At 37.9% G+C, this 7,500-nt stretch overlaps 1 protein-coding gene across 11 annotated transcripts in view; it reads right to left on the reverse strand.

The window, feature by feature from the left end:
- alpha-Catr (alpha-catenin related) overlaps positions 1–7,500 on the reverse strand; it is a 771,880-nt gene that overhangs the window by 524,917 nt on the left and 239,463 nt on the right. Inside the window, exon 1 of one of the 11 annotated variants that reach the window (XM_067081054.1) lies at positions 619–671. The exons of the other annotated variants lie outside the window; for them this stretch is intronic. The gene's annotated coding sequence lies outside the window, so the exon portion shown is untranslated. Of the gene's footprint in view, positions 1–618; positions 672–7,500 lie in introns of those variants that run through there. 11 annotated transcript variants of the gene reach the window in all.

The following is a 7,500-nucleotide window of genomic DNA, read 5'->3' on the forward strand; positions in this document are numbered from 1 at the left end:
CAATATCAATAATAATAATTAGCCACATGTGAACACAATGTCACAAAAGTCAAGGTATTCAGTGAAATCATAATAATAATAATAATTATAATGGTAGTAATAAACAATATTAATAATAAACCGAACGTGAACACGATGTATGCAGGAAGGGAAGCTGGGGGGTGGTTGGGGGGGGGGGGGGACGGCCAGAGACGAGGAGGTAGGCTGTGTAAGATCAGGGCAGGTTTAAACAACTCCCCAAAACAGGTCGAGGACTACAGGAAGCCTCCACATGCTAGTAGGCTACTGTAACTGCTGGGGAACAAAATGAGGGAGAAAGAGAGAGAGAGAGAGAGACCAGGTGCATAAAAAAAGCGAAAACTGTGCGCGTGAGCGCTGCTGTGAAGCTCAAGGTGCTGTGTTTAAGAAGAGCAACAGTGTGTGTGTGCAAACCACCACCATAACGAGAAAAAAATACACTGAAAAGAACATTTCATTGATTCTTAATGATCAGGCTTCTACACAGGCTCTTTTCCACATAGGCAAATGGGGGATATTTTCAAATTCGCATAGACCGTCAACAGAGCGCGTTCATTTCCACGGCTACAGAACGACGGTAGATGGGTTAGAGACACTGACAGACACGGAGCCTGGCGTCGACGTACACTCACCACGACACTCAACAGTACACTGACGCGCACACACCCAGCCTTCAGCGCGCGGACTCATTCTTCCCTCTCTCTCTTTCTCTTTCTTTCCCTCTCTCTCTCTCTCTCTCTCTCTCTCTCTCACCGAACCTCTCTCTCTCCTTCCTTCTCGCCCCCCTCCCTCCGCCCCTCCCCTACAACTACCTTCCATTCCCATCCCTCCCCTCATCTCCACGCCCAAGCATCCTACCCCCTTTCCCTCTCTTCCACTTATATGCCATTAAAGCCTTCTACATGTGAATATTTTCAACTTTTCCAACCGCCACCAACTCCATACTCCCGCCCCTGTTCTAATTACCATTAATGGCCTACCATATTACCACAATCCCCTCCTCCTCAAATACATTCTCACCTTTCGGTCGCCGGTAATGTACACCGAAATCTGGGTTACTAAGTTAATTCTCGGGAAGAGGAAGAAAAACAAGGACAAGAGGGAAAGACGTAAGAGTATGAAAAATCTATGGACATTAGCCATCACGTTTTACTTACAGTTCAAATTCGTCAACCATTTGAAAGCAACGCTAAACTGTGTGTGTGTTTGTGTGTGTATATATATATATATATATATATATACGTATGTATGTATTTGTGTTTGCCCTGACTTTTCCTTCTATATAAGTAATGGTATCTCCGGAAGGGGTGAGGGTGAGATTGCTAGGCCGATGTCCTGCCACACAGGCGTTATAATGGCTTACGTGTCCACGGCTCTTGGCATTTCCCGGTGATTACCCATCCAATTACTGACAATACCCAACAGTGATTAACTTTGTTGATTGGACGGCTATTAATGTAGAGAAAATGTTGCTGTTACTACAATATAAAACCGACTGCTACCATTATGGTACTGGGTTAAGTAGTACTACCCAGACTCGGCGGAGCTAGGAAGGGTCAATGGCTTTGGTATTCTAATACAACATATTACAAGACAGACGGGCACTTAGCGGATAGTTGTGATCCTTGCTGAGGTCAAAAGCAAGCTTGAATACCATGGTCAGAAGAGTGAATAAGGACTACCATAGTGACGATAACTGCAGAGATCAGTAAAAGCTTGAAACTGTTTTTGCATGAGAAGAATGTTGAGATTAAATGTGAACACCTGCACGGTTATGAGGGAAGGGAAACCATGAAGGCGGTTAACATGAATGGTAGGAAAATTCAAGAAATTTATTCATATATGTATTTGGGAGTAAATATAGTGGATTCTGGTAAGATGAGAAGGGTAGTCACAGTCTAGTTGAAACGAGAAATATTTTTTTTATTATAGTTGGCAACACAACTGGAACACATCGGCAACTTATCTCACATTCATGACAGATTGAATATCATTCACCGTTACTGGTAGAACTAACCAGTGATTTATACGATTATCCAGCTATTGCCAAAGATGCATTATCCACTTACTGTCGTTGTCTTTCTTTCAATCTGTCTGTGATGTGAAATATGTGATGACATGTGTTTATGACCAGTTTTACTGAAATGTGGCTGCTCCCACACACTAGGATGAGACTTGGAGTGTCAATGAAAACTAAGTGCGTAGTGGAGGTACTAGTAAGCAAGTTCTCTACTATTGAAATGAAGCAGGGATGTTATATGATAACAAGAGAAAAAATTAAGCTATGTAGATGAACCTTATGTGCATTATATAGGGCACGGGAAGAAATGTGGGGGTGAGAAATATTTAGGTCATGTGGAAAGAACAAAGGACAGAAGATTGGATGAAAATCTAGCGTAGTTCAAAAGCGCTAGAAGGGAGGGGGGGGAGGAGGAGGAGAAGGCGTAATAGGGTTTAATCGGTAACTTGAAAGAGGTATAAGAAAAGAATAGCCTTGACATCCATGAAGATTGAGATTGCGTGTATGACAGAAGTGAACAATGCAGTATTTATAAGGGATTGACCGTTTGTTGCTGAGCATCCTGCTTAGGTCTACGAACCAGCTAATGTGGGAGTTATCTATCTATCTATCTATCTATATATATATATATATATATATATATATATATATATATATATATATATATAATATATATGTGTGTGTGTATACATATATATACACACACATACACACACAGAGGGAAGAGAGAGAGAGAGAGAGAATTACATACTCCAAAAATATGCGAATCGCTTACACCCCTATTCAGATTGCCAGCACATTTGTACATACTGTAGCATTTCATTTGAAACTTTAAATGTTAAGTTGGCTATTATGTTAAAATGGTATCACTGTACACTAGCACGTGTAAGTCCATCAGCTTGGAAATGTCAAAACATCATTCTCTCTCTCTCTCTCTCTCTCTCTCTCTCTCTCTCTCTCTCTCTCTCTGCCTGAGGGCTGTCACTGACTTTTCAATTTCAGCCGCTAACTCACGAAAGTGATCATTTCCTCCATTTCCCAGCCCAAAGCCGTGGCCTCGTCTTCACTAACACATTCCTCCTCCTATCCCTTCTTTCTACCCCTACCTCCTCCCCCTCCCTTCTCACTCCTCCCCCTCCCTCCTGCCCATACCTTCCCTCTCTTTCGTTCTTCCCTCCTTCCTCAGTCACCCCCATCTCTCTTTCTCACCCCTTCACCTTCAATAGATTTTTTGTATTCTAACTGATCGAGAGAGAGAGAGAGAGAGAGAGAGAGAGAGAGAGAGAGAGAGAGAGAGAGAGAGAGTCGACTTCCAAAGCAATTTATATTTTTCTGATAATTCCGTACACTTAATGGCATTCCGAGGTGGTGTCACAAATACGACGTGAATTTGATTCCTTATAAGAGAGAGAGAGAGAGAGAGAGAGAGAGAGAGAGAGAGAGAGAGAGAGAGAGAGAGAGAGAGAGTCGACTTCCAAAGCAATTTATATTCTTCTGATATTTGCTTACACTAAATGAAATGCTATGATAGTATCACAAAAAAATATGAAGTGAATTTGATTCCGTAAACGTGAGAGAGAGAGAGAGAGAGAGAGAGAGAGAGAGAGAGAGAGAGAGAGAGAGAGGTGTCTTTGGATTTACATTATCATCTACCTACCTGAATTTAATCAGGTTGTTGGCCCCATGCTGTCTAATGTATTGGACTCTCAAGCAAATCAAGCGAAATATATAAAATTCTATTGAATATCATTGAAATGAAGAGAGAGAGAGAGAGAGAGAGAGAGAGAGAGAGAGAGAGAGAGAGAGAGAGAGAGAGAGAGAGCTACCTGAATATAGTCAGGTTCTTGGCCATATGTTGTCTAATTCAATGGATTTTAAAGCAAAACATGAAACACAGTCACCCTGATCATGTTGAGAAAATGGATCCTCAAAAGTTCAAGCAGAGATGCAATGCATTTCGACCGCAAAGCCGTTCTCCTTGTATTTTCATAATTTACTTACATTTGTCAGTTTATCTGTTCTCTTCTAGTAACTGTTCTCTTCTTTCTGTATTTCCTATTACCTTCTGTTGCTTCTTTCAAATGAACATCATATTCTTTAAAAGCTTCAATTTCAAGTCAATGGCCCCAGTGGAGTTGTCCCATATGAATAGGTTTCATCTTCCGAAAAATAATAATAATAATAATAATAATAATAATAATAATAATAATAATAATAATAATAATAATAATAATAATAATAATAATAATAATAATAATAATAATAATAATAATATAAAATACCACTGAATACCAACAAAATTAAGACTGCAGCTCTCTCTCCATGATATTCAAATTCAGTAACAAATAAAATAAATAAAAACAAATACAGTTTATGAAACACGAACTAAATGATTTCGTTTTTGTCTTCTTCTGCCCTTGACCTTAGATTAAATCTTTGACCTGAGAGATTGTCTCATTCTTCGCCGCTGTTATACGCTATTGTGCCTTTTTGTTTTCCTGTAATCCTACAGATGAAAACTGTAATTTCCTACATGTAGGTTTCAGGAATATCAATTAACAAGTAAAAAATGCTCCGAAGTTTCTTCAGCGCAATCGAGTTTCCGGAACAGCCGCTACAGCGTATAATCAAGGCCACCGAAAATAGACCTATCTTTCGGTAGTCTCGGTATAATGCTCTATGGCCACGAAACTTTAACCACGGCCCGGTGGTGGCCTATCCTATATCATTGCCAGAAACACGAGTATGGCTACCTTTAACCTTAAATAAAATAAAAACTACTGAGGCTAGAGGGCTGCAATTTGGTATGTTTGATGATTGGAGAGTGGATGATCAACATACCAATTTGCAGCCCTCTAGCCTCAGTAGTTTGAAGATTAGAGGGCGGACAGAAAAAAGTGCGGACAGAATAAAGTGCGGAAGGACAGACAAAGCCGGAACAATAGTTTTCTTTTACAGAAAACTAAAAAGCAAGTTACAGAAAACACGACTGAAATGAAATTTACACACGTCAGGTATTCAGCGAGAGTAAATGCTATAAGAAGAATGAATCGCTCCAAAATAATTTGCACATTTCAAGTATTTATATGTTAATAATAAGATATGCATATATATAAATTAGCTGAGTTACAACATATGCAAAAATCAATGACAGGACGGATACAATAATAATGAACGCACATTTCAATTAGTTAAGAGTTAAAACATATGCAAAGTTGATGACAGAATGAATACTTTAATAATTACTGCACATGTTATTTAGCCAAGAGTTAGAACACACGTAAAGTCAAGGCCAGAATGAATACAATTATAATAGATGCACATGTACCTTAGTTAAGAGTTCAAACATATGCAAGGCCAAAGAAAGAATGAATACAACAATAATAGATGCACATGTAACTTACTTAAGAGTCCAAACATATGCAGAGTCAAGGACAGAATGAGTACAATAATAATAGATGCACATGTAACTTACATAAGAGTTCAAACATTTGCAAAGCCAAAGACCTTGTGAATACAACAATAATAGATGCACATGTAACTTACTTAAGAGTTCAAACATATGCAGAGTCAAGGACAGAATGAATACAATAATAATAGATGCACATGTAACTTACTTAAGAGTTCAAACATTTGCAAAGCCAAGGACCTAATGAATACAAACAATAATAGATGCACATGTAACCTACTTAAGAGTTCAAGCATATGCAGAGTCAAGGCCAGAATGAATACAACAATAATAGATGCACATAACTTACTTAAGAGTTCAATACAAGGCCAGAATGAATACAACAATAATAGATGCACATGTAACTTACTTAAGAGTTCAAACATATGCAGAGTCAAGGCCAGAATGAATACAATAATAATAGATGCACATGTAACTTACTTAAGAGTTCAAACATATGCAGAGTCAAGGCCAGAATCAACAATAATAGATGCACATGTAACTTACTTAAGAGTTCAAACATATGAGAGTCAAGGCCAGAATAATACAATAATAATATATGCACATGTAACTTACTTAAAAGTTCAAACATATGCAGATTCAAGGCCAGAATGAATACAACAATAATAGATGCACATGTAACTTACTTAAGAGTTCAAACATATGCAGAGTCAAGGCCAGAATGAATACAACAATAATAGATGCACATGTAACTTACTTAAGAGTTCAAACATATGCAGAGTCAAGGCCAGAATGAATACAATAATAATATATGCACATGTAACTTACTTAAAAGTTCAAACATATGCAGATTCAAGGCCAGAATGAATACAACAATAATAGACGCACATGTAACTTACTTAAGAGTTCAAGCATATGCAGAGTCAAGGCCAGAATGAATACAACAATAATAGATGCACATGTAACTTACTTAAGAGTTCAAGCATATGCAGAGTCAAGGCCAGAATGAATACAACAATAATAGATGCACATGTAACTTACTTAAGAGTTCAAGCATATGCAGAGTCAAGGCCAGAATGAATACAATAATAATAGATGCACATGTAACTTACTTAAGAGTTCAAACATAAAGAGAATTCAATAATAATATATGCACATGTAACTTACTTAAAAGTTCAAACATATGCAGAGTCAAGGCCAGAATGAATACAATAATAATATATGCACATGTAACTTACTTAAAAGTTCAAACATATGCAGAGTCAAGGCCAGAATGAATACAATAATAATAGATGCACATGTAACTTAAGAGTTCAAACATATGCAGAGTCAAGGCCAGAATGAATACAATAATAATATATGCACATGTAACTTACTTAAAAGTTCAAACATATGCAGATTCAAGGAAAGAATGAATACTATAACAATAGATGCACATGTAGCTTAGCCAAGAGTTAAAACATTTGCAAAGTCAAGGACAGGATGAATATAGTAATAACAGATGCACTTGTAACTTACTCAAGAGTTCAAACACAAGTAAAGTCAATGACAGACTGAATACATGAGTATACAACATAAAAGTGGTCTCAAAAATAATATTCATATAAACAAATAAAATACACACAGAAACCCGACAGAAGAATCTCAGACGAATCATCTACAACTTAAAACATAATTAGTCAGCTGTTCAGTCACAAGGAAAACACGTGTCTGTCAGGCAAAAGTATGAGTGACAGATTTCGCTAAAGACAGTATACAGTGTTACCCCAAAGCAAGAACAGAATATAGAATTTAGGTCAAAGGCCCTGCGATGGGACCTATGAGGTTATTCAGCGCTGAAAGGGAAATTGACATTAAGAAGGTCTGAAAGGTGTAACAGGAGGGAAACCTCGCAGTTGCACTACGAAACAATTAATGGAGAGGGTGGAAAGTCAGATGGAAGGCAAAGAATATGAAAGGATGTACAGTAAAAGGAATGAAAAAGGTTGCAACCATGGGCCGAAGGGACGCAGCAAAGAACCTTAAGTAATGCCTACAGTGCACCACGTAAGGT

Source organism: Macrobrachium rosenbergii, chromosome 3 (genome assembly GCF_040412425.1).
Source record: "Macrobrachium rosenbergii isolate ZJJX-2024 chromosome 3, ASM4041242v1, whole genome shotgun sequence".
In the NCBI taxonomy this organism is placed as follows: domain Eukaryota; kingdom Metazoa; phylum Arthropoda; class Malacostraca; order Decapoda; family Palaemonidae; genus Macrobrachium; species Macrobrachium rosenbergii.